The following is a 22,702-nucleotide window of genomic DNA, read 5'->3' on the forward strand; positions in this document are numbered from 1 at the left end:
TGGAGTATTGCTTTTGCACATAGGTCTACAGAGGTTTAATCAGTCTAGGATTCTTTGGAGCTACCCTGGGAAATAAGGGTTTGCAGGTTGCTACATTAATATTGTGAGGCCTTGGTCAGAAGCTCATTTAAGTCAAGGAGAAATTCCTCATTGAATTCAACTGGCTTCAGACACGGTCATTTTTCCATACAGCTGAACCTGAGGAGGAGGTAGATTTGAAATCCATTCAAAACCAAATTTTGATTCAATGACATTTATGACTATATTTTACCAATTTCCCATGAACATTAGATAGCTGGAGTTTACAAGTGCAAGCATTACAGAAAAGATTTTTTTTTTTTTTTTAACAGAAGTATGACTTTTTGCTGAAATTTATTTTTGATTGCAGACTGATGGTAAACACTTGCAATTTGCAATGCAGGTTCAGTTACACAACAGCTACATAATCATTTTGTAGGTTACAGCAGTGACTGTATTCAACTGTAATATTTTCAATCTGAATGCTTCAAAAACTACTAGCTGAGAATTAATAAATGAATAAATTAACTGGATTGGTAGGATACCATAGCAACAAAGGTGGCCTATGGCTTTAAAAAAAATGCTGCATCAGACACAAGCCAGCACATTTTGTTAAAATAAGGAAAAAATATTCCAAAACTGTAATGGAGGCTACAGCTTGGTCGTGTTCTTGAAATATAGGTTTATAATTTGTCACAGGAAAAATAACTCCATAAAGCAAAGCCGCTAAGGTGTTTTAAGATGATCTATTATGCGGAGGTGTCTAGTGCAGCCATTTTGGATTGGTGTCATGATAGGAAACAGATGGTATATGTGTTTATGTTTAACATTTAAGGGGGTATAGAAAGCAATTGGGAGGTGATGCATTTTGTTAATGGGTAAGTAAAGCCTCACACGTACAGTTAAAATAGAAGGTGAAAAACAAGCAACATTTTTTCAGCACAAATGAGGCCATGCAACAACACGTTTAAGTAGATTTATTTGACTTGTTTCACTTTAAATAATTTTAATGAGAAATTCTCTAAATGTTTTTGAGCGGAGATAGAAAGTAATCTGGTAACCACATGTCTTGATGTAAGCCAAGCTGTTCTTTAACAGCACTTTCTTTCAATACAATATAAATTTAGCTGGAATTAGCATTGCTGAATATTAGTCCCTCAGTGCCTCACTTGCTAAACCTCCATCTTCTTTTTATTGCCTCTGTGCATTTCAGAAGCAGAATGTGTGGTCAGTTCTGGACAAAGGCAAATTATCCAACCAGGCTGGGGAAGATGATGTTATTTACTAAATTCTGTAACATAACAAACACTTCAGTAATAATTCAGGAAGGTAGCAGATCTGCACAGGATAGAGTCATATTTTTTTTCCTGTATTGTGCTACTTTTTGGATTTGCTACTGAATATATCAAAAAATCTAATTACTCATGCGAAGCTGTATTTTAGTGAGTGAATTTTATGTACTTCACCTTACGGTATGTTATTTAATTTATAAGATTTATCTTTAAACCTGCGCAGATAGTCAAAGACTATTGTTCATTTCCAAGCTTCACTATACAAGTTACTCAGTCTTCTAAGTTTCCCTTTATTAGCTTTTGCTAACTATGAAGAGGACATTGAGGGCAACAGGATTTTAATAGATCCTCACTGTAATTAATTATTCATCAGCAGTAGAAGTATTAACGGTTGTAGTCAGACATCCAGAGGAGGCTGAGGTCTTACCGTGGTGAACCTATAGGGAGAGAGGCTACTCATCCAGGCTCTGCCTAATTAGACCACGGCACGTTTGGAATTACTCACATCCAGAGAGAGAGAGAAAGCAGTTCTGAGAACTGGTCAGATCATCTCAGTGGTTTTCCTTTTCCCAGTCAGACAGATAATACTGTTGATATTTTACCATAATTCCATTTAATTCCATCTGTCTTTCACAGATGGACTCACCCTGGCCACCAGGACGAGAAATCACCACGCAGAACCCTGGGTTTCAATGCATTTCAGTGAGCATCTTTAGGTGTGATCTTGTAATGCTCATCCCTGTTTCACGGAGCTGGGATATTTCTTGTAATTTCATGATTTTGCTTTCTATTTCTTACTTTCTTCTTCTGGCAATAAGCTTGGTATATTCTATCTGAAATGTTTGCATCTACTGAGATTTCTACTTAATTTGAAAAAAAAAATGTTAATAATTAATCTTTAATCCCACAGATAGAAAAGAGTAAATAAGAGATGTAATAATGTTATAGTATTAATGGAATTTGAGCCTCAGTAGGAAATAGATGCATTATTCATAAGGATTGATGGTCTTTAGTGTCCCAACAGCCCCTTGTGGGGCTTAGGAGGTATTAGACTGGTCACTGGAGAGAGGGCTGCTCTAATGTTCAGTAAGCTAAACTAAAAACAGCAAGAATTATAAAGCAAAACCTAATCAAATCCTAAATATAAATATGATGATACAAATCCAACCCTTAGTTATCTCCAGAAACCACCCTGCCTCAAAGGGTTGTCAGTGACTTGTCCCTTATTATCTTTAATCAAGCAGAAGAGAGAGGCATTGAATGCCACAGTGGTTCTGTACAAAAAGGCACGGCAGGTGAAATCTATAGAGCTGTGCTCCTCAGTATACGTGTGCCACTGGCCAGCCCCACTCTGCTAATGAAAGGGAGGGTGAAAAGGAGACAAAGGGATGCAGTGTTTTTCCAGCACATGTGAAGTCTCCTGTAGCTTCTTCTAATTTCAATCCCCAAAGTCCAGACCACAGATGCTTTGTAGGGCAAAAACTCAGCCTGGATTCCTGTAGGTAAAAATTCTGTGGTAACACACAACAAAGCAGCTGACGAAAGGAGATTTCTGCAATAAGGTTTCCAGCACTTACACAGATGGGATATACCCAGACTTGGGTGTCTGTGCTTTTTGACAGGACATTATTTATCTTAACTATAATGCACAATTTAAAACCAAAGGGGACAAAAAAAAAAAAAAAAAAAAAAAAAAAAAAAAAAAAAAAAAGAGAGAGATTATTTGTATATTCTTTCATTTATCCAAACAGATTAGGCATTACAGTTTGAATATCCGTCTGAGAGGCTAAAACTAGTCACCAAACAAAAGTAAATGTGTAATTCAATATTAAAAATATTTTTTCCATTACACATTAAGTATCACAGAATAATGATGAAGTCATAAAAGACTAATGTGTTTAGCCAGGAGAGAAGGAAGAAGATTAAAAAGAGAATAAAGAGCTGTGGGATACGGCTCCTTTTGACACAAAGGGCAGCACCCAAAGTCTGTTCAGGCAAATATCCATGCATCTGGATTGTTTAATTCAAAGCAGATATATGCCTTGATTTTGTAATAAGCTCTATGTAAACAGTCTTTGGACCCTCACCTGCTGTCTCATGAGACACCAAAAAAACAGTGCAGGATTTCCTCATTGGTGAAGCCCCAGAAGTCCTCATGCCTTCTGGGGCTGTGCAGCCAAGGTCTGGGGTGCAAGGATGAAGCACTTTGTGACAAAGGGGTTTGAAAACATGTCAGAGCAGAGTTGCTGAGACATCTTCAACCTTAATACTGTTTTTTTTCGATGTTTTGTGTGAGCATCACCTTTGTACTTGTAGAGGTAACCCATACCAGAAAAAGAAGAGGCAAGTATTTCCCTTATCCTTCATGCATTTTTCTATGTACATTCAATCTATGATATGTAGGTATGAGCTAACGTTTAAAGCTAAAATTTTATTCTTAATTTTAATTCATTAATAAAGAAATAATAATGGCTGAAAATAAGGATCCTAAGAATGCTTAGATTTTTTTGGTTAAAATTTATATAGACATGTGCACATATGCACATAAATGAAAACAGATTTTCTTGTCTATTTTTTTTTTCTGTATACTGTTACATTCCAATAAAACAGTGTCCTTCAAGAATCGTCTGTAGGACCGATAATAATACACCAGCCTTAAATTAGGGTGTAAGACAAAACCAGATAAAAACACTGAACAAAATGAAACAGTGTGTAAGACATAAGAAAATAATAATAATGACAATAATAATGATAATAATAATAATAAACACTGAAGGCAAAAAAAGTCAGCCATGAGAGTTCTTTTGAATTTAACACTATGTGGTAATTTGAGCATGTCAGCATTGAGGTTGTTGATAGATGTAGTCAAAAAGCCATAGTTCCAAGCATCTCTAAATTAGGAACCAGGTCTTAAAAAAAGGTCAAGATTGCCTTAAATGTCTTAAATTTAAATAAATGATAATATGACACTGTTTTTATGTTTGTTTGTTTTAATTTACATTCTGGATTTTGGATCCAGCAGGGTGTATTCAGAATATGTTTTCATTATATTCTTCACAATGAGGGTTAAAACTTCTTTTTTAAAAAAATAAGAGATAAGAAACTAAAAAGAAAAAAAAAAGACACATGACAATAGGTATTCAAGGTCATACTATAAAATGGTATGAACTCGTTACCTTGAGGCAAATGTATGCAAATAAAATTCTTTGCTAGAGTAAAGCCGTTGAGTTCTCGTGATTTCATAGGCCAGAATATATGGGCCATAATTTTCAGACTGACAATGTCTGAAAAAAAAAAGTTATTAAAGCAAAAACATCCCCCAAACCTGACAATGCTCTTCACCTAAAACCCAGAGAAGGTCCTTAAAAGTGCCTAGGGAACCTCATTAAGTATTTCTCTGTGGAAAGTCTACATGAGCATTACTCTGAAGTGATTTTTTTTCCTCCTTTCTGCCGTACCACCTAACATTTTTATCTTATTATTCTTAGTTGTGGTAAGTAACTATGACAGGAAGACAGAGTGGAAAATTAAGGCTTGTTAAGACTATTATACACCAAAAGGATCATGTCATAAATGAGACTTTAGTCTGCCCAGTTTGGGATATAATTAAGTAATCACGTTCAAGGTGGATAGGTTTGAGACAATAAAAGGCCACTGGAGGTTGTTCAGTTTCAAAGGAACAAATCTTTTATGCTGAGAAGTTATGGGGATGCTCTTTTGGCAGTGGTGTGGGGCACAGCCTCTGTCCCAACAGTAGAACATGAAAGGGCTTCTACCCCTGGCAAAAGTGGGCAACCCTCGGGACCCCACTGTCCTTCAGGATGATCTTCCTGCCAGACCAAGGTTTCCCATGTCTCATTTTCCACAAGCATATCACCAGTGTGCATTAGCCTCTGGCTTGGGTCTGCAGGAGACCTTCAAGTGTAAGATCAACAAATGCAGCACCCTGTGAAGGAGTTGCATATGCTAAAAATTTCTCTATCACTTCATTCACTTTTGAGGAAAGTGTGTTTAAAGCCAGTCATCAAGGCTGTGAATAATGACCATGTTCCGATACGATGGACACAACAAGGACGTGCCAACAAAACCGCAACAGAAAAACAGTGAGGCTTTTTCTTGGCTTTGGGAGAACACAATGAGGCTAATGTTGCTGCTTTCTCATATTTTCCTGTGTTATCAGCATGGAAAGCTGAGCAGGACATAGTTGAATCACTGCTCAGAAGTCAGTCCAAAATATGAGTGAGTCAAACAGTGTATAGGATGCAGAGTGGCATGTGTGGTTAGTGTCAGAAAGGATTTAGTGCAATTCTTGAGGGCATAATGGATGATTTTATTTTATTTTATTTTATTATTATTTTTTTTTTTTTTTGCCTGCAAGTAACCACAATCGTTATATGAATCATTTGGGAGAATGATAATGAAAGATATCATATCATAAAGCTGCAATACAGAGTTTTTCACTGAAAACAGCAGCTTAGAAGAGCTTCAGAAATATGCTAACAAAGATGATACCTTGCTGGGATATCTATTATTACACACACACAAAGAGATTGAGCTGACGTGGGGGAGGTAGTGCTGGGGGAAGAAAGAAAAGCGAAGATGGATCATAAAAATTGAAAAATAATATTTTAAAATGTGATATTCCTCATTTCTGAATTCAATATTTAAATGCAGAGTTTGTATATATTTTTTTCTCTAGTTATCTTTCTTCCTCCCGCCTTCCCTTTTTAATTCCTCAGAAGGACAGAGTAGGAAAAATCTGTATTTTGCTCTTATATCTTTCCCTTTTTACGGTCTTCTGCTTCTTCAAATGGAAATTATAACTGTTTATGATTTCAAGCTGTGCAAGTGGCAAAATCTTAGCCAAGACTGAACTTCCTACTTTGGCAAAATAATTTTGTTTTCAATAAAATCTCTTGGGGGCAGGGGACAACAAATAAACACTGCATTTAAAAAGTCAATCAACCTATAGTCTACACGGACAGCTCCCTCACTCTTAGTTTCTCTGCCTCATATAGGAGTGTCATGGAAAAGGGTGTCCTGGGGAATGTGAAGGTAAAAGCACAGTGTGGAATGTGGCTACCTCCTCATCCTCTTCAAAGAGAAAATTGTCCCTTAAAATAGCATATGTTGGTGGTCACATCCCTGCATGGGGGCTGTTGGCAGGAGGACCAACCTCAGGCATGGAGTGGTGCCCATGCAGCCCGTGCCAGCACCCCACTCTCCCATCACTGCCTCTGGAGCCTTCACCTGCATTTGCTTTTGCAGCTATAGTGGAAGGACATTGCCCATTCTGGTAGTTATATGCATGTTTTTCTACATTAATGTTACTGTAATGCAGTGGGTCATTATCTGCATAGCTATTGCCTCGGTATTTCCTGGTGATTTTGTCAGTCTCAGCTTCTTTTTTTGTGGATTCCTAATGAGAGACCATAGCTTAAGAAAAAAAAAAAATACACAGAAGGTGTATTTTTGTTGTTAAGGCTTGCAAACAAAGAATGTCAAACAGACCTGTAAGGAATGAGAGAATTAAATTAGTCTACCTGTGTCCCACTGTGCTGAATCTGGTCCAGCTTTCTAGAAACACTGGTTCATCAAAAGCAGGTGGGAGGAAATCTAACTGGAACAGCAGGAGCAACTGGATTGCAAAGTTCGCTCTTGTCACAAACCCTTTTCTTCTTCAACTTGTTGGGTATGAAATAGCTCATAAATACATTGAAGAATCCTTCTTTCCCCTGCTCTTTTGTGGTACAGGGAATGACTCTCCTTAAAGTGCAGGTTTTGAGGAAAGAGCTTTTTGTATAAATGTTATCTTTTTCACATCATTTAAGTTTTGGTTAATAAAGGGTGTCTTAACTGTGTAGTAAGGATCTTTTTTTCTTGGTGGTGCTTATTTGCTTGTGAGGTGCCAGTAAACAAATAAATAAAATCCATGTTTTTAGAATAAATTCAATAGCAGTAACTCACACTTAACTATTAGTGGAGGCAAATGACTGAAGTGACCCAGATTTTCTTTTTGTGATGTTATGAGAAATAACTGCGCACAGAAACCTACATTTCCTGCACGCAAAAATACTGTGTGTCAGTTACAGCTGCTAGATCTATAGGCTACAGCAGAGAGATTTATTTTCTAAACTAAAACTAAAACACCAGTATTAAATCTAAACAGTAGAATACATACATTAATACACAGTATGTCAAATGAGTACATAACCAAGTGTCTAAGGACATCAGCTCCTTAGAAGTATCATGGGTTCTTTCCCCTCCTGCCAGTTTAAATTTGGGATATCTCCATCAATGTCATCAGAGTCAGAACTGTGTAAAACTGACATGATAGCAGGATGTGATCCTGTGTGTCTGTGTAACATCTGCCATCTTCATCAAGACTGAACTCAGGCCATGCATATAATAAACAGGCTTATATTGCTTGCTGGGGAAGAGACAGCTGCCAAAGAGTTATGCTTGAAAGATATCTGGGAGCTTAGCATTGATCTCAACAATAGTCCACCCAGATCCTCTGTGATGTGCAAACACTGCGGCAGTCTCAGGGCACACGGAGAATGACAGAGCAGCCTCCACAATGGGCTTTCTTTGAGAACCAGCAGGTGCATTCCTGCACCCAAGAGCTCTGGGATCAGACCACTGGCCAAGGAGAGTCAGGTGGAGCTGGGGCAGAAGGGGCAGCCATCCAAGGGTGCCAGCTGTGGGTGGCTGGTTTGGGTGTCTGTATGCCGGGCCTAAGTCTGCTTCTACACTGTGCTGGTGACACATTTTTGTAAGCTGGGGTTTGGACACTGCTCTGAGGTCAGTCACCTAAAACTGAAATACCCAGCGTTTTAGACGTTCGAGTCCTTCCTTATATGTATTCCTACCACATTTCCTCAAAAATCTCTCTCTTGGATTGTCAGAGTTGTAAGGACTATTTGTCTGCCTGTATGCATATCTACATGTGTATGTGCATACATGTATATATGTGTATTAATTGCATTTTAAGTTATATAACTTGCTGTCACTGACTTATTTTGTAAGAAAAGTAGACTTAAAATAAATGGAAAACTTAATAAAGACTTACATAAAATAAAACAACAAAAAAAAAAGTTTCCTGCTTGTGGATTCAAGTTAGTATTAAATGAGTCATCAATGTGGCACCTTAATTGTTTCACAACATTTTATTTTTACTGGTGGGTCAAATGAGTCAGCTGACTGAAGGCAGGATATAAGACAATGGATGATTAGTGTAGGGGTGAGTAAAAATATATACTGCATACCTTTCTGTCCCCACATGTTATTTTTCCTTAACCTGATGCCAGATTCATTTGATAAAAAAGTGACTCAGCTTTTGCTGAGTTGGCCCTGCCATTGACAAATTTCCCTTTAGGAAATTATATTTTCTCCTCCCAGAAGTGGACTTGTAAGACACTGTCAATTTTAAAGGTTGGAATTCAGGAAAGAACAGTAAAAGTATGTGCTTCTAAGCTCTTTTATAAGTATCGTAAGAGTATACCTTTTTATTTCCCCCGAGAAGAATGTGAAAACACGAGACAAACATGGTCAGTAAAATCTCTCCAAAGTAGGTGAGGAATCTTCTTCAGCTGCTACCAATTTTTCTTCTTTTGCAGTGAGAGTTCTGCTTATTCTCCATCTCCATCCCAAGATGTAACAGCTAAGAAAGGAGAAGAATCTGGGAAATAATCTGAGTTATGTCTTCACTTTGTTTCAATCAGCACATCGCCAAATCTGACAGTTCATCTACTTGAGAGAATCTAAATCTCATTTAAGAAAACAAAACAAAACAAAACAAAACAGTGAACTTTATTAATTTTATATGTTATTTTTCTTTACAGACTTAATTCAGAGAGTATTTATAGCCCTGCTTTCATTCACAGTATTTTCCTGCAATGTTGTCTGATTATACGATAGTGGACTGTCACTTCCAGATTGGAGCTTTCTTTTCAGCCGCTGTGACCTAGGGTAGCCCAGTAGGTGCATCAATTTATACTACATTTGAATCTCAGTCTCTGATCTTTTCAGAATTTGTGTTGAGATGAAATAGGCTGAAGGGGGAAAATGATAAAGTCTAAGGAGAACTGAAGCATTTTTCAGGTGGCTTCTACCTAGTGAAATCAGACCTGTCTATATAATTTATGGGCAGAACAAGACACCTAAAAATGGGGTTCAAAGAAGCCAGTGCTTTGTGTGAAGTATTAAGCAGAAGGAAACGGCAAAGAAATGTTCAGATTTCTGCTCTGCCATCAAATGTTGTTAAACGAACATGGGGTTAGAGGAAAACACCTTCTTCCATTTCAGATTCACAGCTACAAATGACTCTTGGAATTAGTTTCATCTGTCAGCTTCATCTATTCTTGCAAACAGCAGAAGTGATACTCTAGGTATGTGTGAGATCCATGTCCATACATCTTTGAAACCCACCATTGGGCAAGGAATTGCACCAATGCTTTCCACAGTTCAGAAAAGCAATTACTCTCCTTGGAGGATTCCAAAATGGTGTTGAAATTCAATATCCAACTGGAACTGTTCTTTCTATATAAATTAAGAAAATATTAATTGAAAAGGAGCCTGGAATTTTCTTCTTATAGGCTTCAGAGATATTTTGTCAATGCTTATTTAACCCCTAAATCTCTATTTCAGAAATCAGAAAAAGATTTGCACTTAAGCATCCCCTATTTTAAGAGAATCCTTTAACCACCAGGCTCCTGAAAATAAAGAAAGATACTTGTGAAAGATATTAGTTTAGTTTTAGGATCTAAACTCAAATTGACATGTTAGCTAGGTCAAGAACTCAGGTTGGTGCAATTCAGTGGCTTGGTTTACGCGGGATGCCAGACTTTGAATCTCTATGTAACAGGTACAGATCAATGAAATTTTACAGATCTCATTGAAGAAGCCTAATCCATCTGAAGCCAGTGGTAATCCTTCCTATAACTCCAGTAAGCTTTGTACATACCTGTGTCCATGTCTGCTACTCTGGGATGATGTATATTTCTGGTTTATTCACTGCAAAAATATAAAAATACAAAATCCACTTACTGCAGTAAAATATCAGTTGGTCTGCCTATACATCCAGTATGGTTTTCTTTGTTTTGCTGTTCTTTTGTTTGTTTACTTTTTAATGTTTTTCTATTGGGGGTCAACTTTTAATACTTCAATCCCTAGTAATCCCCTCCTTGCCTTCAGTTATTAGGGCAAAGGCAAAGGAAAGGAGGGAAACAAAAGAGATGTTTCTGGTGCCATATGTTTTGTGTTCACAAAAGCAAATGTTCAAAATCCTTCCTATTCCTCCTGCTGCCTGAAGGACTCTCTGATAAAACCAGTGCACATTTTTTCTACTGTGACTCATGGTGCTTTTAAGATCCTACATGCTATACATGTAGGCATCAACATTTTACAAGAATCCTTTTTTACACTTCCAAACTCATAGTTTTCCATCAAAGATTTTAGCCCAAAGAACAGTTAATAAAGCTGAATGACCTCTTGCTCTAGGACTTTTTAAGTCTTTCAGACTAAAATTAGATTTCCTCCTCTAGGAAGAGGAACAGGCCAATGTGTGACCCTTGAACTGTCAATCATCTGGAAGTAAAGCAGGGAACTGATTTCTCTTACAGCAACAGAATGAAATGCTCAAAATAATAATAATAATGTAGATATACATATTTATAAGCTCCTCATTATTAGTCTTTAGTATGATTGTTCCCACCTGGTATTCAATAATAATTTTGGCCCATGGATATATACTTTGACTTAGTTCTATAAGATACTCTAATTTCAAATAAATCGTGCTTTAAATGAGTTAACCACTAATTAACTAGCAGGTTTCAAATAATAGTAATCTATGGGGAATCATAATTGAATGCTCTAGTCATGTTTGACAGGTATCTGTGTTATGTCCAGTGCTGTTTAACATTTCAGTTTTGATGATCTGAATTAAACATATAGCTGTTGCTCAAAAATATATATGAATGGTACAGAATTGGAAAGAATAGTAAAAAATAAGAAGAGATAGATGAAGAGAGCAATTGCCTTTCACAGATATGTATTTCAATACACAAAATGAAATCTCTTATTTCTAGGAATAAAGATTGCAGGCCATATATTTACAGTAAAGGTCATATATTTACAGTAAAGGACTATACTAGGAAATCAGTGGCTGTATAAAAGTGATAGTCATATAGCTTGCAAGTATCTTGCTATAAGCTCTAGAATAGCGTGCTAAGGAAAAGAAAAAGATAAAGAAAAACAATAAAACTTATTTGATACTTGGCTGATAAACAGGAATGAGGGGGAAGAGGCACGCTGTTTTTCCTTGATGTGTATTAAAAATTATACTCTACAGTTCTGGCAGCCATATGTTAAAATAACAATTCAAAAATTAGAGAGGATGCAGAGATAAATGCCTTACCCTGAGAGACACGAAGAAGATAGTCTGGTTAGTTGAACAAAAAGCAGACCAAAAGGTAACTTGATTATAGAATCCAAAACCCCCTCATCATTTCTTACACCTTACAGGTGAACAAGGCAGAAGACAAAAATCACCACTTGTGTTGCAGAACTCATTTTCCTCAAGCCTTTTATATTCACATGGTTAAAAGGCAATTGCAGTCACTTCTGTATTACAGAATATGCCTCTAAGTCATACCATAACAGGGTATGGGCAAATGCTGAAAAATAAAGGGCTTTTTAATTTAGAGATGGGGAAATGAAAGAGACCAGTAGTTGGTAAAGAGAACCAGACAAATTCAAATGGGAAATAAGACACGGAATGTTCAGAAAGAGTGTGATTAGCTGTTGAAATAGTTTGCCAAGGAAAACAAAGGAATCTTTGATGTCTGCAGATCAAGTCTGGATCTTTTTCTGAAAGAGATAATTTGGATAACTAAATGTTTGAGATTAATATTGGAATAAGCAGGAGAAACTTAAGGGCCAAAACTATGCTTCAAAAGGTTGGACCAGAGATGTTTGGCTTTAGATTCCACTCCTGAATCACTCTCTGGCTTTTGTAGCAGAATGCAATTTTTCATGAATATAAAGAAAAAATAAATAAGAATCTCAATGTGAATGGTAAGCACTGGAAGTGGTTGCCAAGAAGTCCGGGAATCTCCACCCCTGGAGACTTGCAAAACTCAGCTGGAAAATACCCTGAACAACCTGATCTAATTTTGCAGTTAGAACCACCTTCAGGAGGAAATTGGATTCAATGATTTCCAGAGTTCCCTTTTAGTGTGAATTTTACTACAGTTCTGCACTTTTTCTGATGTACAAGATGCTGATGGCATTTGATAAAATTTACATTTATAAAGAATTCCACAGTCTTTAGATGCACTCTTTCTTGTATCCTATTTTATCTGTCTGTAGAGTGGGTATGTGGTACACCATTTTCTAGACTTTTGAAGACAAAATTATACTTTGTGAATTGATAGTCATGTTAAAGATTCTTTATACTGTGATTTATTGCATTGCTAAATGCATTGTTTGTAAATATATTCTGCTTTAAAATGATAGACAACACCCAGATGAAATCATTGATAATCCAATCTAGATGTTGCTCTGATTAGGTTCACTGTACAAATGTAGGTTTTACAGTGCGCTCATGTTCTGGTGCCAGACTGAGAACATGGCACCTCCATCTATAAAGTGTGTGGAAAATATGTCTTTCATCAGGGCAATCTGGCTCATTGGGCTTCATTTTACTGGAACTTTGAAATGACTGTCATGCTATGAAATGACTATCATGCTATCCGTCTCCAAGCACAAGAAGGATGTGGAGCTATTAGAGTGGATCCAGAGGAGGGCCACAAGGATGATCAGAGGCCTGGAGCACCAATGAAGAAAGGCTGAGAAAGTTGGGGTTGTTCAGCCTGGAGATGAGAAGGCTCTGAGGAGACCTCATTGTAGCTTTTCTATACTTAACAGGGGCTTATTAAAAACATGCAGAGCAATTTTTTGCTTGGGCAGATAATGACAGGACAAGGGAGAATGGTTTTAAACTTAAAGAAGGGAGATTTAGATTAGATTTTCAGAGGAAATTCTTCACTCAGAGTGTGGTGAGGTCCTGGCATGGATTGCCCAGAGAAGCTGTGGATGCCCCATCCCTGGAGGTGTTCAAGGCCAGGCTGGATGGGGCCTTGGGCAACCTGGTCTAGTGGGAGTTTCAATCCCCCCATGGCAGGGGGATTGAAACTGGATTGATTTTTAAGGCCCCTTCTAAACCAAGCTATCCTACGGTTTTATGGACACAGAATGCCCACATGCAAGACTCATCAGCAGCTCCCTGTTACAGTCAATTCTCTTGCGGCCACCTTACAGGAGAACCATGGCAATGCTCCTCTTGATTAACAGCTTCTGGCCTGAAAACAAATTTTCACCACCAGCTCAGCTGCTGTGTTGTTTGCTGCTTTACTACCATCATGGAAAATTAAAGCTTATATTATTTATTTATTTATTTTATTCACACAATATTATAGGGAAATTATTGCTTTGCTTCTATTCTCAAACTACTGAACAAAGCCAAAGGAACCAAAGGGAAGTCAACCAGTTTATCACACAGACCATGAAATGGTGACCTTGTCTGCTTACAGGTAGAGCAGCTAATTAGGCAGAGAAGTGCTATGATTTAGTACCTATGTCTTTAGATTTTAATCTGATGTAAAGTGACATAATTGTATTGATCTCAGTGATGATTTACAGTAGTTGAGAATATTACCATTTATTTTTAACTTCACTGAATTCTCTATCTGCCCTAGTATTGCTGATGCAAAGAATATTAAAATACTCAAGATCAATCTAGTCTCCCAAAGTAACAATGAAACATTTATAACTGCAGTGAGAAAGGTGCACAGAAGCTCTTTTATTCTATCCTGCTCTTAAGAGTTAAGTGAAATTACTGAAGCATGTTCTAAATTTTATCAATTTTGACATATTTTATGCTACTGGCATAGTATATTCAACAAGTGCATTAGGAAAGTGCTTAACACTTTGTAATTACACTCCTATTTCATTTTAAGATAATTTCATGCTATTCTTTCAAAAGTCATCAAATTTGGAGAAGTAGTCTTGAAACAATAGGATATGATATTAAAAAAAAAAAAGATATAAAAATGTTCTTCTACTGTAGTGGAATATAACTGATACAACTGAAATAGAACGTGCAACCTTCATTCATTCAAACAAACAAACAAACAGCTGTTGTCAAAGAGACACTATTGATTTAAGTCATGATGAATTTAATAAAATGCCATTCTTTTTTTTTTTTTCCCTTGTCTTCCATCCTCTCAAAATAAATAAATAAATACATAAATCAGGAAATCAGGTTTGCAGTCTCGATTGTCTCAGGAAACACATGTTATAACAACACCTCTGCCACATGGACTTTTTAAAGTAACTAAACCATTGTTATGACACATGGTTTTTGCACCTGTGAGGAACTTTCTGACTCAGCACTGTTACTGTGGACATGTGGTGACTCTTAATGAAAAAAAAAAAAAAAAAAAAAAAAAGACCATTTCCTCTGTGAAAATGTGTTTTCTATATTTAGCTATACTTTGTGCAAAGCCTGAGAAAAGACTAGACAGTGCAGGTTTATCTGCATCGAATTTGGTGGGAATGCCACATGTAAAGAGGTTGCAAAATCAGGACTTTAGCAAGAAAACATTCAGCCTCTGTCTTAATAGGATGGATGTTTTGAATAGGGAGGGATTGGGGCCAATTAATGCAAGGACCAGCTATGGAGAGACATGGGAATTGTATGGCAGAGGAACTGTTGGATTGGGTTCTAAATAATAAAGAGAGAAGCCCTGATCTCACCACAACGAGGACCTGTTCTCTATGCAAGCCTCAGGCCAGTAATGCAGAAAGAGCGTGGTAGTCACTGTCTTGATCCAAGGCTGCTTTCAAGCCTTGCTGTTTTCCTTGGGGGTGTGCACTGGCAGCTTGTGCACAGCAGAGCTCCAATTTGGTTGCAAAGTGCAATTCCTCAGCACTGCAAAATACACACAATGAAATGTAATTCTTTCACCACTTCAACATTTCAGACTGTATACAAGGAGACATTATAATTAGGCTACAGGTTCTTTGCCACTGGAGAGACGCACTAGGCTTATTAATAATTTAGCTTCAGATGTGCGAGGAAAATCCAGGTAAAGTGGTTCTGGTAGCTTAGGATGAACTTCCCTCTGGTCTGGGAGAGGCATACAGTACCTCACCTTTCCAGCTGTGTCTATTTGTCGTGCCACGTGAGAGATTTCTGAATTAGCTTTTATGCACAGCATTATGCTACCAAGTATTATGCTACCAAGAAGTATTTAAGCCCTAGAAACAAAGCTAAGCAGCTCAGTCTAAGAATCACAGACACAGCTTGTGCTGATGATGATCCATTTCTACCTGTGGTCATCATTTCATGGGGCTCTACTGGACAGGACAGAGCTACCCTTACTGGAAACTGTCACTGCACAAAACCTGCAGATATGACAAAACATGTAGCACTGAGATGGGGCAGGAAAATAAAACAAATGCAATCCAGCAGGTTTCACAGCTAGATTAGAAAATTCCTTTTAAAGGTTACAATTTGAGAAATTAGGCATGCAAACTGTCCTGTTATTTGTTGTATATTCCCAAAGTCTACAGGTCTGATGGAATGCTGTTGTTTGGAGTGATATGATGGGTAGCTTATAAAAATATCTTGTTTTAATTAAGCCAGTTCTGCAAACCTTAAAGGACTGATGCATACTCAGCATAGCTCAAACAGTGCACCCAAGCTGAGATTACAGCCCTTAGGTTATATTGGGTTCTAATAAAGTTTGTATCATATTTAATATATCACCATACACCAAATGTACTTTGACTTTAGTTTTTCAATTGAAGTTCTCGGTAGGTTTTCTCCATGACTCATTTTTATATTCTCATGCAATGCAACAAAGAGTTACTTTAACCACCGTGGTTATCCTGGGCTGGGAAAATTCACAGGTGAGTATGTCATGTTGTTTGGCATGAACAGTAACTATACAGTTCCTTTGTTTAGAATAATTAATCCTGCCTGCAAGTAGTGGTATTTTCCGCAGTCTACACCATTAAGTGGGAGCCTAGTTTTGAAAATTGATGCTAGTTCCCCAGTTGCATTCTTGGCTAAGGTTGGGCATGTAACATCCCACAAGGTCATTTAAGGGAAGGAAGTACCTCCAGTTTCTCAACATCATCAGTTCAGGCATGACCTGATTTTGCAATCTTACTCATATTGGGCAATTCCCTTGCATGTCATAGGATTACTTGCAATAGTTCAGACTACTAACTTTGAAGGAAACTGACCTTGAATCTAAATTATCTGCTCCCTAATACTCTTCACTAGAGGAAAGGAAACAATCTTTCACACAGAATTAGAAGAGGAAGATGATCTTGGAACAGCACATGCAAATAACCTCCAACCACTTGTTTATTCAAGCAAGAGGTCAGTTCCAAGGAAAAAGTTTACATCCACAATATATCATTAACATTATATATCTAGAAAAAATATTTACTGCAGTTGAAGTGTAGAACATAGGGTTAATAACCATTGTAAATGTTCTTTGCTGTATGCTAAAGTAGCCCAAAATAAAGCACTCACTGTGCATTAAACAACAGCATCTAATGGTGGCAACCAAGGGGTCAGATAACATTATTGCTTCAAGCTCTTATTCTGTGGATGCATTTTTGGCCTTGAATCCCTCTTTACAGTATAAATTACCAGCTTAAAGGGTACTTTTAAAAGCTATCCTTTGAACAGGAGTGGGGAGAGCATTTAAGCTGCTCCTAGGTCCCCATAGACACAGCACTGGTAGAAGCTGCCAGGGGAATGTACTAATAGCCCCCAGAAATGCACTCTGATTGCCATTCTCCCCACTTCAGTTTTAAATTTCCCCCTCTTAGGCCATGAATGCACAGGTCAAGTCCACCTTGGCCACAAAGATCAAATATGTTCTCTGCAGTATTAGCTTCAAGAGGGTTTTCATTTTTCAGACTTCTTTTTCTGAGGTTGCAATGAAACCTTGCTTTTTATTTTGTGAATTCTTTTAATAGAAATCTTTTTCTAGGAATCCTTGGAGAGGGTTATTGTATGTTACTGCTACTCCCTGGGTCAGCTTTTCTCTTGTTGTAGTGATTTAAATGGAACTTTGCCAGCTTACAGCAATAGAGGATATATTCCCATGAGCTTTACGTCATCAACTTTTATTGCTGATGTTGATTCCTAGGGTTACCACATACCTGAAGAACTCTGGGCAGAAAATCAAGAACTTCATATGATATTACTTCTGTTCACTGCACATGAAATTTTGTTGATTTCAGATATCTTCAGGTTTATATTTTCTATAAAGTGAAGAGTACCAGCAGAGTATCTCATATTACAAACACAAAGAAAGTCTTGCCTTAATATTTTCTTGCAGTGAAATAAAGGTAACATGTCTCTGAAACCTCTGGTAAATCTAGGAACAAAACACCATGTAGCAGAGCCAGATTTCTGTAATCCCATTTCCCCTCTAATATTTTCCCACACAGACTGTTGTACGTCACTTATTATTTCTATACTGACTGTATTAACATATTTGTTGCTTATAGTAAAGCCTCTTACAACAAAGACAGAAATAGAAATAGAAAGCAATTTGAATCAGCTTTTCTGAAAATATTTTAGATTTGGTGACAGATATAGGAGTATTTATCTCTGGGAATATGAGTGAAATAAATTGTATTAAACTACTAAATTAAATCTTCTATTAAAGTACAAGAAAAATTGTGTTGTTTCAGTTAATGAAGTAACAAGAACAGTTAACCTCGTAATGAATTAATGAGTTGTGGTGGAAAGGTCTGTAAAGTAGATAATGAAGTTGTAGCAGTAAGTGTCCTTGAAAGACATCAGTGAGGATACTATGCATCTTCTAGGGTATTTGACAAGTTAATATTTGACAACAGTGAATGTGTAACAATACTGTAGGATATATACGATTTAACTATTTTATTACCTAAAAAGGTCTGTTAAGTATTGTGTAAGATGAACATACAGTCAAAGGGTAAGTCTTCCAAATGTGTACATGAGTGAGGTAGCTTGTGAATAAGAAAGCCAACAGATTCAAGGATTTAGAGAAGAATCTGTGGCCCTGAAAATAAATCTCAGATAACTCTCCTTCATTTGCTCCATGCTACAGCAACTTTATGATAACAAACTGCTGAGATTTTCTTCTTAGAATACTTGTGCATGTGCTTAGAACTCAAGTGACTAATCTATGGCTTGTTGGTTTTACCAGGAAAGAATACAGCACTTCCTGTGTTAACTTTAATGCTGTTGTTTACAAGAATGAACCTAATTAAATATCTATTATTTCTATGGGGTTAATATTATGTTAAGGTAAGCAGCCATTATCTAATTTGAGCTAATTTAATATCAGACCAGAGACACTGGTCCTTAAAATCCCTGATACTTTACTGCATCACACATATTCCAGTTCTAGGGAATTTTAATTGTCCTCTTCTCACAAGGAGGATAATCTGCTTTTTACTTCACTATCACCCCCAGTTACCTTAGCCGTATCCTCTCAGTGGACCCTCCACATAGGAAAGGGTCTATAGCCTTCAGCCCTGTTTATCCTCTCCTTTTGAATAAATTAACACCAATTCTCTGTTTACTGGCAGTCTCTAAGCTCAATTTGGATGAGCATCAATAACCCAGTAGAAAGCACATCTTCCTAAACCTGCAATGCAAGAAAATCAATAATTAAGTTTTTCTCCTGGTCTCTGAGTATTCATCAGACCCCTACACACCCCCTGCAAATTCTTTGGCAAGCCTTTAGCAGATCACAGATCACATGTAATTCCTTTTTCTCCCTTTTTGAACCCTTGGTGCTGCATAATACTTGTGAGCACAGGCAGCTAACAGTAGCCTGAAGAAAAGACTTTAAGATGTTTTTTCCCATTCAGTGGGTATCTACTGGAACCTTGCCTCTAAATATGGCTTCCTATGGGAATGTTCTGCTAGCTCAGGAGAGGTCTAATATGAGGTAAAAGAGCCCTTAGCTTACAAAGTATTTTTTTTCCCCATTATGTGTTTGCTTGTTTGCTTTCTTCCTGCTGCACCACTTGGTTCTAAACCTCATTTTTTTAAAAAAAAAAAAAAAAGTATCAAGCCCATATGAAGTGATGCAGTGACACGGGTAACTTCTGCATGGTCAGTTGTTGATCCCAGAGATTTATCAGGCTTTCTATTTATATAATGTACAGCAGCTCCTGGGAATTTCATACAATAACTAGGATGATATTATACACTGCATAATTTATAGGAAAGAGGGAGGAAACTAGTCTTCTGATCTAAGCAATACACAGCCTTTGTCATTTGTGAATATCTTCATGCTGGGGTTTTGAGCTGAGTTGCATTGCATCTGGACAATCTGGACGAGGGCATTGAGTGCACCCTCAGTAAGTTTGCAGATGACACCACGTTAGGTGTGTGTGTCGATCTGCTCGAGGGTAGGAAGGCTCTGCAGGAGGATCTGGATAGGCTGCACCGATGCATGAACTGCATGAAGTTCAACAAGGCCAAGTGCCGGGTCCTGCACCTGGGGTGCAATAACCCCAAGCAGAGCTACAGGCTGGGAGATGAGTGGTTGGAAAGCTGCCAGGCAGAGAAGGACCTGGGAGTGATGGTTGATAGTCGGCTGAATATGAGCCAGCAGTGTGCTCAGGTGGCCAAGAAGGCCAAAGGCATCCTGGCTTGTATCAGAAACAGTGTGACCAGCAGGGCTAGGGAGGTGATCGTCCCCCTGTACTCGGCTCTGGTGAGGCTGCACCTCGAGTACTGTGTTCAGTTTTGGGCCCCTCGCTACAAGAAGGACATCAAGGTGCTTGAGCGGGTCCAAAGAAGGGCGACGAAGCTGGTGAGGGGCCTGGAGAGCAAGTCCTATGAGGAGTGGCTGAGGGAGCTGGGCTTGTTCAGCCTGGAGAAAAGGAGGCTCAGGGGCAACCCTATTGCTCTTTACAGATACCTTAAAGGAGGCTATAGTGAGGTGGGGGTTGCTCTGTTCTCCCACGTGCCTGGTGACAGGACGAGGGGGAATGGGCTAAAGTTGTGCCAGGGGAGTTTTAGGTTAGATGTTAGGAAGAACTTCTTTACTGAAAGGGTTGTGAGGCACTGGAACAGGCTGCCCAGGGAAGTGGTGGAGTCACCATCCCTGGAAGTCTTTAAAAGACGTTTAGATGTAGAGCTTAGGGATATGGTTTAGTGGGGACTGTTAGTGTTAGGTTAGAGGTTGGACTCGATGATCTTAAGGTCTCTTCCAACCTAGAAATTCCATGATTCTGTGATTCTGTGATTCTGTAACACTGAAGGATGTTGCATCAGATGTGGAATTTCCAGCTTGGCTGTTGCTATCTATTTCCTGCTCTTTATTATTATTATTATTATTTTCTCCTCAATCTGAGGTTTTTGAGGGTTGATATGTAATCCCAAGGCCAAGCTCTGCTTATGTGCTCAGCTTGGATTTTTGCCTTTTGCTGTCATTGCATGGATGCCGGATGTTGGCATTTGGGGTGACTGTATTGTCTGCTCTGCAGTGATTGATGGGCTGATTCATGGAATTTTAGCTGCAACAGTGGGAACTTGAGAGGAAGGGAGTCATTGCTCATCTTTGTCTTTGTTCACCTCCTTGAGTGCTTTACTTTAAGGAATCAAAGCAGGTATAATTTTGTTTGAGTTGTTTCAACTACTTTCTCGAGAGCAAAAGCATCTTGACTTCATACTTATTTTCCATTCTTCAGTGTTTTGCAAGGAAGTTCTCAAAGTGTTCATAAAAAAATCTGAAGATACTTTTGTTAAAGCAGATACAAGGCAAAGATCTGGTTATGACTGGTGCAGAGATCAGAGACCGCTTTCTTGTTATTTTAGGCCATTAAATTATTTCACAATGAGTAATGTCTTGTAGGAACTTTTGAGCAATAATGACTAATTATTATGCAAAATTAATATGGACGGGATGCAAAATGCTATTACTATGGAAATATGCAAGCAATACTCAAAATTTTTAGTGTTTATATCAAAAGACACCTTACTATTTCTGAGACAGAAACTGGGGTATAGAGAAAAGATCATCCAGCTTGTTCAAGAGCACCCTCAAACATGTTTTAGAGACTGGGAGTGAATCTAAATTTCTCAAGTCATCATAGGGGATCTTCCTTGGCTTGAGTGTAAGTGAACACACAGGTCAATATGTTGCAGAGAACAGGATTTGAAATGTAGAGAGAGGATGGGTGCCTATATTAAAACATAATTCCTTCCTTCCTTCTTGCTTTCCCACTTTCCGACTTTTTTTTTTTTTTTTTTTTTTTAGAACTTGTGCTCTGTGGTTACTTCATTGATAAGGTTCAGCTGGCCTGACACATATGACTTTCCTGATTGTTTTCATATTCTTTTCACAGTTTACTGGTCATTGTAGGTGGGATTGGGAACACAGCAGAGGAGCTGAGGTGTGTTTCAGCTGTGGCAATCCAAGGAGTGGGATGGCTTCCACATTTTTTATTTATAGGGTCAGATTCATCTCCTTTAAATGCCAAACATTTCAAAATTGAATGTGAAAGCCTGAGATACTCTTTGCAGACTTTCTTCTCAGTTATTTGAGAGAAATGGGTTTGCGTAGGGGGTATTTACTTGCTTTGTCTTGGGGGACTACTCCTATCCACTCTCTGTGAAAGGAACTGAGAGTTATGCTGGACATAAGCATGTGAGAAAGTTAGCTAAATCAGAGGGGGTCAATCCAGTTCTGCTTTTTCATTCCCTCACTAAGGTTACACCTCTGCCCAAAGCATCCATCTTCCTTTTGAGCTGGTGAGCATGTGAGTGGGGAAAAGGGAAAGGGCATTTTCAATGACAGACTTACAATCCTTTTTAGCAATGGGAAAGATGGTGGCAGAAGTCTGCAAGTTTGCTTTTCAGTCCTTGCACAGTCGACAGGTTGCTCTTTGCATCTTTCTTGCAGTCTTTTGCTTCTCAGAACATCTTACCACTTTATTCACAGGGGAAATGTGACTGGAAATGCCAGCTCGAAAATATCATGCACAAAAATCTACTGCTTCTTTGTGTCTGTGCTGGCTGCCTGTGACATCTCACTCGTTGCCCTTGTAGCTCTCTGCTGTTTTTTGTTTTTTTTTCTTGCAGTCATGCTAACTGAATTTACATGCTGCAGTGTTTCCAGGACCACTGCTGTCCTTCACTTGCCCCAGTGGCACTACTCAGAGCAGGAGGAAATAGAAATGTTACAGCTGTCATAGCTGCCCTTGCTGCCTGATCTTTGGAAAGGGAACTGCATCAGGCATTAATTATTATTATTTTCTCTCCTTATTTTATCCTTCCTTCTCTCTCCCTCTGACAT

Source organism: Anas platyrhynchos, chromosome 2 (assembly GCF_047663525.1).
Source record: "Anas platyrhynchos isolate ZD024472 breed Pekin duck chromosome 2, IASCAAS_PekinDuck_T2T, whole genome shotgun sequence".
NCBI classification, from domain to species: domain Eukaryota; kingdom Metazoa; phylum Chordata; class Aves; order Anseriformes; family Anatidae; genus Anas; species Anas platyrhynchos.